The following is an 11478-nucleotide window of genomic DNA, read 5'->3' on the forward strand; positions in this document are numbered from 1 at the left end:
TGAGGTATCCAAGGCTTCCCATCCCCCCAAAAAGTGCAAAGTGCACACTGTAGCCTGCGGAAAAAGAGCAGGAAACGCGGGATGTTTGGCGTAGGAAAATATGCGAAAAAAGCACGCGCAGCCTAGGTGGCCGAAACAGGCCAGTTTTTTTATATGAAATCGTACCGTACGGACCGTTTCGTACCACTATAGAGGCAATATGGTTAGCGTTTCTGCGTTTTGCATTTAGAGTTTGCGTTTAGGGTTTATAGCTCCAAAAAGGAGCGCCATCCTAGACTGACTATGCCTATTTATAAGCCACTCTCTCATTCATTCCTCATGGCTGATTCATTCAATTCGTCACCTCTTCTCTTCAACCTCTTCACTACCCTCACATCCGTTAAGGAGGACATTGTGGTTCATGGGCTGTCTTCATCATCTTCCTTGTGCTACGGCACCCTTGTTCCCTTGTATCACATTCACTCCATGATTCATACCTTCGTCATTCCATTCATCAGAGTTTCTTCTCTTCTCTTCTCTTCTCCATGTTTGCCGAGTTTACTCAATGTTCCTCCTCGCAAACCCTAGTGTCTTGTTGATACGTCATCTTTTGACAAGGGAAAACCACCAGTAGCAAGAACTCGCAAGATGCGCAGGCAAGCCAATCAAAGGGTGACTTCTCTTCCTCAGATGGAACCAAAGAATCTAGTCCTATTTGATAGCTATTCCCTAAGAAAAATAGGTTTTGCACACACTGCGAGAGAGCAGACCATGTGGACAAGGAGTGTCGCTCCAAGGCCCAGGGTCTTTCACCTAAAAAGCCTTAGCAGATCGGTGCGACTGCATAGGGTGGGTCAGGGACCTGTGGAAACTCAGGCGAGGCAGTCTATGGTGCATGTGGAGAATGTGGGGGGCTGGGGTCCTGTTGAGTGGGGCGGACAGGGGGGTTTGTGGAGTGCTCTGCCGAGAGGGGGCTATTCGCACGCTAATACCTTGCTGACGAGGCTGGGTCTAGGGAGCTGGCTACGCCCCCCCTTGCCGTCCCCCTCTCTGTCGTCTCTGGACCCGTGTGAAACCGTCAGCATCCACGTGCGGATTTGTGGGCGGAGCCGCCTTGGCTCCGAAATGCGTACAAACTGCTACTGGATGCCCAAAGTCGTGGCAGCGCACGCACTACCCTGGTTGCCCGGTCTCACAATGACCTGCTGCCTAAAGGAGTGCCCGCCTGCCGCAATCTCTAGGAACTGTGGGATATTCTTGACCTCTTTCACTGGCACCCGTACCTTTGGGACCCTGCAGCAGCTGTCACCGCATCCGCGAAGGATGCGAGAAGGATAGTGCCGAAGAGCCACCCAAAGTTTTCCACCAACTGGCGATACTGTGGATCCACTTGTGGATCTGTGGGCGGAGCCGCCTTGGCTCCGAAATGTGTACAAACTGCTACCTGATGCCCAAAGTCGTGGCAGCGCACGCACTGCCCTGGTTGCCCAGTCACAATGACCTGTTGCCTAAAGGAGTGCCTCTCAATCTCTAGGAACTGTGGGATATTCTTGACCTCTTTCATTGGCACCCGTACCTTTGGGACCCCTGCAGCTGTCACTGCATCCGCGAAGGACACGAGAAGGACAGTGCCGAAGAGCCGCCCAAAGTTTTCCACCAACTGGCAATACTCAATCACCAGGTTGGGGAAAAGAAGGGTGACCGGGTGCCGAAGAAACCTGTTGTGGAGTGCAATTGCCTCCACAGTAAAGCCATTGTACCAAGGGACCATGTATATGACCCCCTTCGTGGATGCATATGGTGAAGTGGCGAGTAGCTCACGAGTTGCGTCTGCCGCGCTGAGGCGGACCATGAAGATCCCTTGGTCTAATAGGACCGTCTCCATGATCTGCGCTATGCCGATGCACAGCGTGGAGTGAAGCCAGTCCCGAAGCTGGGCCCTGGTTGGGGAATGTGCTACTACTTGACCATAAATCATTGTTTCCATTAGCTCCAGCTCTTTAGCTCGGACAGCTAAGAGCTGCTCCTTAGAGAGGACTACGCGCAAGGTGTTCGATTGGGGGGTACTCGGTGAGTGCGTTGGCATCTGACCATAGGTTTCCATTGTGCGTCCCTTCTGGGAGAACCTACCTATCGCGCTGCTGTGCCACTGGATGGGGAGTTGCTGCAGGGGGAGGGAGAAATTGGAGGGGGAAGGGGGAGTGTCGATGGCGAAGGGGGGGTGTTTCCGTTTTCGATAGCGGTGGTGTTGCAGCCTGATAACGGGCCAGGCCTCCCGGCAAGACAGCACGTAGGGGTGGGGGATTGGGAGGGGGGAAAAAGATGGGGGGGGGGGGGAGCAGGTAGGCGCAGGTGGAGGGGGTAGGGCGGACGCAGGCGCGCAGGCGGCGCGTAGGGAATTGGCGAAGGGCACTGGCGAAGGTGAGAAGGATGGGTGCTGGTGGCTGTCGATGGCGTGGGAGGGAGTTGCTGGCGAAGGTGCTTTACACTGCCCTCACACCCCTTGAGACGGACATTGTGGTTCGTGGTTCGTGGTTCATGGTGGCTAACCTCTTCCTTCTTCAACAAGGCACATTGGTATCCATGGCTTCTGTACCAATAGATGACCAGTCTATTGGGTGTTCCTACTGCAGCACGAACGTTCATCCCACCAAAGACTGTCGACATCGACCCTTGCTCCCCACCCCCCTCGAGTATATGCGTCTTCCACCAGGCACTCCTTGTGCCACCTCTCCTTTCTGGGCCACAGAGATCATTCTACATTGGCTATTAGAGTACTATGCTCAAGGCAATAAGACGCATCCGATGCGCACTAAGTCCTTTCGAGGAGATGGAGGATCGATTGGCTCTAGGACCTCCTGGAGATTGTTGCAATGTCAGCGGCAGTCTTCTCCCACTTATTTTCCGGTACAGTGGCTTCCACGACCTACGGATCTAGAGTTCGCTCCCCCGAGAGATAGTGATTGTTTGATACCGTCTCCTTGTCAGTCTGCTCCTTCGAGAGATAGTGGCTGCTCTACTGCTTCCTCTTCTTCGGCTACCCAATCTGCTCCACCCAGAGATGACGACTGTTGCCCACCTCTTGCTCATTTAGAGCCTCATTCTTCCCCACCCTCGACTACTCAGGTTCGAGAGTCTACCTTTGGGAGCTCCTCGGCACCCTAGATACCTTCTTCAGCAGGACCGGCGGCACTTCCTTCATTATCAGACATTTCGGAGTTCGTGATCCATGAGTTTTTGGATTCCCTATCTACTTCAGAGGGGGATGTTATTTCTTTGCACTCAGAGGGGGCATCTACTTCTTCTTCGACTTTAGTGAGGGCCCTTCCACCTGCCACCTCAGAGGGAGAACCTACTCCACATGAAGTTTTTTACCCATCCTCTACTTTCTTGGGGTGGTTATCTTCGACCAGTCATCTCTTCTATTGATACCCAGGATCTTCAGGTACTACCTAGATCAGGACCTCGGAGGTTCAGCCACGACTTGGTGACAAGGCCTTCGTATTTCTTCCAGTATGGATGCACGGAGCTAGTGGCTTCTCTCCCAAGGTTGAGTTTTGGGTTCTCCAGTTCACTCTGTCTGCTGTTCTTTATTGCAAGTTCCCTTTCCGGTGGAAATATTGGATCTTAGGGATCCTCTTCTCTTCTTGCCTTGGGCACTTAGTTAGCATGGAGCCACCTCTGGAGATCGAGTATGGGCATATTCTTATGGTTCTCGGCACCACACAAAGTTCGGCATTCCTCCTATGCATTGCATGTTTTTATCATCTTTGTACTAGGGCACTTGGGGGCAAGTGAACAATTTTCCCACGAGGGACAATTTCCAAGTGACACCTGCTGCATGAGCATTCTTCAGCCTGTAGCATTGCATTTCCACCTCACTCTTCTCTTGTTCCCCTTTTTGGGCCTGAGAGGGGGTGTTGAGAAACCTGTCACCCTTCACTTGCAGTTTGTGTTTTTTGCGTTTCTACATTTTGCGTTTAGGGTTTGCAGCCTCAAAAAGGGGCGCCATCCTAGACTGACTATGCCTATTTATAGGCCACTCTCTCATTCATTCCTTACGGCTCATTCATTCAGTTTGTCACCTCTTCTCTCCAGCCTCTCCACTACCCTCACACCCCTTCAGGACATTGCGGTTCATGGTTCGTGGTTGTCTTCATCATCTTCCTTGTGCTACGGCACCCTTGTTCCCTTATATCACATTCACTTCATGATTCAGAACTTCATCATTCCATTCATTAGAGTTTCTTCTCTCTTCTCTTCTCTTCTCCATGTTTGCCGAGTTCACTCGGTGTTCCTCCCCATAAACCCTATTGTCTCGCTGGTACGCTATCTTTTGGTAGCCCCTTGGGACCTTCTTCACCGTTCTGGAGGGGGGGCATCTAGCTCTTGACAGAGAGCATTAGGATGAGGGGATAGCTGTCCTTTCATGGAAGAGGATTCGGGTGATTGGCCTTTAGGGAAAGACATGGCGGTTGGACCCTTCTGTCTTTTGGCAGGAGCTTAGGGAGTGGCGCCTCTAGATCTGGGAGGGTAGGCCGCTTGATGAGCTGGAGTGGGATGCGGGAGAGTGGCTATCCCTGGCCACTGCAGTCGCCAAGAAGCCACTGAGGTTCTTGGATTACATCGCCAGGATTGGCAAACACGTACTAACACAACAGGATATGGATTGGGCGCCGTCATGTAGCAAGCACTAGGCAGAGCACAGCATCACTAAACCTTTCCGACGGAGCTTCTGGCGCCGACTATGGGATAGCTGGAGGCCGAGGAGGGCATCATATTTTTTATGGCTCTGGTGGCACATGGAGGCTTGGCAGTGGGAAGCTAGCTTGGCCAGATGTAGAAGGAGGGAGGTTGTAAGGGCTGCACACAGCAGCCTCTGGAAACCCCAAAGCACTATCTTTGGTTGTGTGAGGTGGCGCAACTTGTGTGGAGAGGAGCCTGCTGCATCATTCGCCATATAGCACCCAGCCTTGGATGTATCTCATGGGCAGCTTTCTGCTGGCAGGTGGTCTGCCAGGGCCGTCACCTTGTGTATGAGGCCGGGATGCAAGACACGATATTCATTATTAAGGCAAGATCGTGTGCAGTGGTCGATCTAGAGGCTCTACCCATTGGCCTGGTACTGGAGCCCAGAGGAGAGTGCTTTGAGGTATGGGAGATCATAGGGAGTCTTACTGGTTGGCATATCTGGAAGGTGCTGTCTTAGGAGGCTTTTGGCAAAGAGAGACTTTCAATACAGGCGACCTTAGCAGAGCTCTGGGCATCCATCATCCACTCCCTGCGCGGCCGATGGAATCAGGTGCAGGGCGAGTCCAGGGTTCGTCAGGAGCTCGGATGTCATTTCATGCGCACTTGGGCGGGACCAGGACCTGCTTTTCGTGATGCAGGCAGGCAGCCCTAGATGGCGATACACCCCCCGTCCATGGCTTCTTGCCCCCATCCCCCCCAGACCACCCTGAGAGGCTTGTGTACATGATGTTTTTTTTTTTTTTTTCCGTAAAAGGTAATTGTGTACATGATGTATTTGTGACTTTCATAAGCTCTAGCTAGAGAGAGAGAGAGAGAGAGAGAGAGAGAGAGAGAGAGAGAGAGAGAGAGAGAGAGAGAGAGAGAGAGAGAGAGAGAGAGAGAGAGAGTATTTGCTATCCCTCTCCTAGAGAAGGTGGGGCTTGTAAAAGACTCCTAGGTATGTATAGAAGTCCATGAGCTCCATGTGTGTGTGTGTGTATGTATGAGAGAGAGAGAGAGAGAGAGAGAGAGAGAGAGAGAGAGAGAGAGAGAGAGAGACAATCAAAGAGAGAGAGAGAGAGAGAGAGAGAGAACGTCTGGACGAGGACGTGATGTCGCCGCCTGAGCGCCCCGTCCTGCCGCCGCCCGTCTGACCTGCGGGCCCTGGTCGCAGTCGTCGCCTGTCTGTCCCGCGGATCCTGGTCGCAGTTGTCGCCGTCAGCCCTGGGCGCTGTCGCCTGTCATCTCGCCACAGTTGTCGTTTCCTGCCGCCGAACGTCCGCCTGCACGCGCCCGCCTACCTGTGGAGGCTCAAGTTTCGCCGACGACACCCGCACTTCACAGGTCTGCATCGTCCCTGCCTCTTTTCCTGCCGTCGCATCCATCCTCTGCCGTGGCCATCAGGTCCAAACCCGCTCGCCCTCTGCTGTGCGACTGTGGCCCACTGCAAGGAGTTCTGCATGACGTCTCCCCTCGGACGTTGCACACTCACCTGGATCTGTGCCCTCAGCTGCTCGCCTGCCTTCACACGCCCTATTCGTCAGGGGTTCACCGGCGCGCGTCTGTCCTGTTCTGTACAGGTGCCCCGTTGCATTCCTGTTGCTGCAGCCAGGTGGTTCCCTGATTGTGCCGGTCTGCGGGACTTGCGGAGCGAGCAAGAGAGAGAGACAGAGAGCGAGAGAGAGAGAGAGAGAGAGAGGAAGGGACAGGCAGATAGACATTTTACAAGGACAGATCTGTGCCGAGGAGGCAGCAGATTATTGAAGAGCAGAGATTGTAGACAGTGCATCCTGCTGCTGCAGTGAGGGAGCGAGCGAAAGAGAGAAGACAGCGGTATGGTTGGCCTGGATATGGATTTTCTCGACCGGACGGTGGCAGCCCTTGGCCCTGATTCCGATACCGAGGAGCCGGAGGATATGGTGCCATGCACGGAGGAGCCGCCTCCGGGTTCTGAACTGCCACCGGCAGGCAAACGCTCTAAGCACACTTCAGATGAGCCAATGGGTCCTCAGGACCGTTCCTATGCGCAGGTTGCCTCCGAACCTGTGGATTCGCAGGAAATAGACTGGGAGCATTTGCTGGACTTTGCCAATACTCTGCTTGGCGATTATGTCCAGCATAATAATGAAACTTTCTCTGCTGCGGCTGCGGATGATGTGCTGGAAGCGACAGTGGACCCAAAATCAGTCTTGCGGTCCTTCTCGGTGTTCTATGACCGTGCAGTTATACTTTTTTTCACCGGCAGGATCCCAGTGCTCTCACATATTCGCCAGTGGATGCACCACTTATTGCAAGGGGAGTATGTTGAGGAGATCTTCCTTGGCCCTCGCGGCTTTTATGAGGTGCTGTTGAAATCCGAATCGCATCGAGCTGAGCTACTGTCCAAGTTGCCACTATTCTTTGACCGCCGCTTGGTCCATGTGGTACCATGGCGCCCTATGGCTGACTTCCAGCGTCTGCTTCAACGCGAATGCCCGGTGTGGGTGGAAGTGGAAAATTGTCCAACGGTATATTGGCCATTGTTGAAAGACGCGATGGCGGTTGTGGGCACAGTGCTGGTTCCCCCCAGCCTCAGGGCTATGAACCGAAACCGTCTATGCATGTTATGTGGGATACGGCCAGGAAAAGGCCTGCGTGGCTTCGCCTCAATTGCGCTGGCATGCATCCTTTGCATTTTCGCCTGAAATGGGGCAATTTTGCCGGACACTGCTTTTCATGTGGTAAATTAGGGCATTTTGTAGCTGAATGCCCGGAACGGCAACTGTCTCCTGAGGAGGCGCAGGTTGTGCAGCCCAAGGATGACATGGTGCTTGATGCCCAGACACAGGAGACCCTTCAGCCCCCTACTGTCATGGAAAAAGGTAAACAACAGGTCCGAGCTTTGGATTCTTCTAGCTCTGATTGGATCGAGGCACGACAAAAAAAAGGTAAAAAGTTGGACGCAGGCCTGGCAGATCCTGGGCCTCATGTTTCCCCGGATTCCGTGCGCACGTACACACGCAGGAAAGACATGGTCACCCCACAGCAGGTTGTGCGTACCATGGCCCCGTCAGCCCCCCGCAATCCGTCTTCAAGGAAAGTCTATTCCGAGGGCCCCAAGGGCCCACCTGCTAAGCTGGCGTTTGATGGGAAAGGCAATGTGATTACTCCTTGGGATAGGCGTTATCCCCGCCCTGCTCCCAAGGTAGTGGATTTCCCTTCTACCTCTAAAGCAGGTCGCCCGAATTCATTTGCAGTATTGGCTGATTTTCTGGATGAGGGTGTCCTGGATGCCCTCGCGGAAAAGATGCAATCGAGGCAACAGGCGCCTCGTTCCTGACTTCCTTTGTTTGAAAATATATGAAGATTGCCACGTGGAACGTGCGAGGCATTTGCTCTCGCCATAAGCAGCATACCATGTGGTCTGTCTTGCATGAAAATCAGTGGGATGTATTATGTGCAGTGGAGCACAAAAGTCATGGTGAGGCAGGAAAGGTTGTGGATTGTCGTGGATTTCGTCAGTTTTATGTAGGGACACATGCTAAGCATTATTCGGGCGTGCTGATGATTGTTCATGAGAAATACCAGCCTGTTCTTGTTAAAAATGATGTGCACGGCCGCTTTCTGGTAATCGAAGTCCTCTTTGAAGGTGAGATTTTATGGCTGCTGGGACTTTATGCTCCCAATGATCCCACATCCCGACGGGATCTATGGTTAACTTTGCAGGGCTCCATGGCACTTGGCCGCAGAGGGTTTTTGATGGGAGATTTCAATATGTGTGTTGACTCTTCGCAGTCCACCTCAGGGCATTCGGTAATGGATACGCCAGAAAGCCGGGTGTGGAACTCCTTTGCTTTGCACATACTTAAGCAAGATCTTTGGTCGTGGCTTCACCCTTCTGTTTCAGGTTTCACTTTTCATTCTGCGCAATATGCAACCACTTGGTCGCGATTGGACAGAATGTATATCATGCAGGGGGATGATTTTCTTCCCGAGATGCTGGAGATGAAGGTCTTGCAGCAATATGCGTTGTCGGATCATTTTCCCCTCCAGCTTGAGATGCGGGCACAATCTGTTGCACCTTTTATGCAGTTCCTGGATAAGCTCCCTTTACGCTTCAACTCCTCTTATTTGAAGCATCCAATTTTTCAGGATTATATGCAGCAACTGATTGAGAGGTTCTTATTGGACTTCGCCTCTGAGGGCTTGGCTTCGTTTGCACGCCTGCTCTCTAATGTGCAGCGGGTTGCTCGGCACTATGGGATTCACACTGCCTCTCTTTGTCGCCGCCGTCGACTTGCAGCAGAGGACTTATTGGCCTTGGTCCGTTCCTTGCTCCTGGATTCCCCAGATGATGATTTTCTGCTGTCACTGGAGCGGCGTTTGGCCCATCTTATTCAAGTCTTTAGCTTGAAATCTTATCAGCAGGCCAAGCTGCATAACTTGACTGACACATTGCAAGATAATGCCTGCCAGTCTCATAAGTTCTTTCGCGCCTTGCATGCTTCTCCGGCTCGCGAAAATATGACTCGACTTCAGGACTCGGACGGTCGCATGGTCACTGATCCGCAGACCGTTATCAATATGTGCAGAAATTATTTTATGGATCTTTTTGGTTCTTCATCCTTGCCGTCTAGCCAGGTTACGCATGCCCGCTCGGTCTTCTATCAGCTGGTCCACCAGCAGGTTCCGCTTGATATGCAAGCCTCTTTGGAGGCGGATATTTGCGAAGAGGAGGTTATGGATGTGTTGTTGCACCTGCCTAAGGATAAAAGTCCTGGTTGGGATGGTCTCACTAATGAATTTTTTGAGCACTCAGCCACGCAGTTGGTAAAGCCTTTGGTGGTCATGTTCCAGCAGGTTTGGGAAACAGGGGTCATGCCTTCTTCATGGAAAGAAGGCCTCATCAAACTGATCCCCAAGGTCCCTTCGCCGTCAAAGCTGCAACACTGGAGACCAATTTCGTTGATGGGCGTGATGTATAAAATCTTTTCCAAAGTGCTGGCAAATCGGCTTCACAAGCACCTTCCAGCTCTTGTGCACCCCCTCCAATATGGTTTCATTAAGGGACGCAACATTTTGCACAATATTTTGAATGTGCAAATGGCTATTGATTATGCGAGGCACTCCAATCAACAAGTGGTCTTGATTCAACTGGACCTGGAAAAGGCGTTTGACTGTGTGGACTGGTCTTTCCTTGCAGAGCTTATGTCTGCTATGGGCTTTGGGATCCGCATGTCCCGATTGATCTACACCATTAGTACTGAGGCTTCTTCAAGAGTTATGCTTAATGGTGGGGTCACAGAGCCATTTCTCCTTGCACGCTCGCTCAGACAAGGCTGCCCTTTGAGTCCTCTCTTCTTTGCCTTGGTGACTCACCCGGTCCTTTCAATGTTATCCTCCATGGCGGCTTCTGCCCAGCTGGTAGGGTTATCTCTTCCTTTTGGGGTAGCACTTCATTGGCCAATCCTTGGCTGATGACTCCTTTATGATTTTGCAGGCGGACAGGGATAACATTCGCAAGGCATTAGATGTTTGGACGCTCTTTGGTCAAGCTTCTGGTCTTCGCATCAATGCCTTCAAGTCAGCCATTCTCAGTTGCACGGAGCCTGATTTAGAGTCATTAGGCTGGCAGGGCCAGGTGGTTTCTCGTGGCGCGATTGTCAGGCATCTTGGATACCCATTGGGGGTGGATGTACAGCCAAAGGCCCTGCTGGAGTGGATTTCACACAAACTGGCTGTGAAGTTTATGTATTGGAAGTCGCAAGCCTGGCCGTTCCATGTCCGCCTCAAAGTGGCTCAGACAATTATGCTACCAATGCTGACGTATTTCCTGCCATTACTGCCATGGACGCCCAGTACTTTGAAGGCTCTTACTCATCCCATTCGTTTCATGCTATGGAAGAAAGATTCACTGCAGGCAGGCATTTCCTGGATTTCATGGTCACATGCATGTACCCCTAAGCGCATGGGTGGTGGAGCTATTTTGGATGCAGAAACTCATATGCTGGCCCTTCGTTGGTCTCTGTTTCGTGCCATGTGTGTGGATCATCACCCGTGGACCATCATAGCCCGTTATTTTCTTGAGGACAGCGGCCTCCGCCAGGGTAACACACGGCTTCGAGCATCATGGTGGCATGTCCTTAATGCTGACGCTCGTTTCTCCAGTCCCTCTTCCTCTTTGTTAGTGCATTTGGTCGGCTCTTGGAAAGTGGTGCTCCAAAAGGCCCGTTGGCATCCTGTAGGGGACCATGATACTGCCATTCTTTTCAGCTGGAATTGTTGGCGGTATCCACATTACTTTCAGGATCCCGCGCGGATACTGTGATTTATGGGGGAAGCTTTCCTCGGAACTTCAGGGTAGGCAACCCTTTCCTGCCCTGGCTATGGATCGCCCTTGGCAGGACTGGGACCTTGCAGGCCGGTTGAGTCTGGAAAAGGCCTCTACTAATCAGGTGTATCATCTTCTCATTAAAGATCACCAATGGTTGGGCGTGAAAGTTAATGCTGTTTGGGGCCTGCGGAAATCACTGTCATGGTGGCAGGCAACGCTGATGGAGGGATGGCAGAACAAGACACCTTTCAAATGCAAGGTCTTTCTGTGGCGGGTAATGATTGGTGGTCTTCCTCTTGCCTCAGCCCTTTCCAAGCGTCGAATCTCGAATGGCACTTGCTTCTTCTGCACCACTTCGGCGGAATCGGCCCGACATCGTTTTCTTTCTTGCCCGCTCGCCAAGAATATCTGGTCACTCTTGTCACGAATCTGGCACGCGGTGGTGGGGTCTTCAC

The 11478-nt window shown here is 52.3% G+C and overlaps 1 protein-coding gene across 4 annotated transcripts in view; it reads left to right on the top strand.

Moving 5' to 3' along the window:
• Positions 1-11478, top strand: part of LOC148028522 (DNA glycosylase/AP lyase ROS1-like) — a 303662-nt gene that overhangs the window by 102442 nt on the left and 189742 nt on the right. The gene's annotated exons all lie outside the window — the stretch shown is intronic.

Source organism: Lygodium microphyllum, chromosome 11 (genome assembly GCF_053477565.2).
Source record: "Lygodium microphyllum isolate KBCC chromosome 11, Lygodium_microphyllum_v1.1.10, whole genome shotgun sequence".
NCBI lineage: Eukaryota > Viridiplantae > Streptophyta > Polypodiopsida > Schizaeales > Lygodiaceae > Lygodium > Lygodium microphyllum.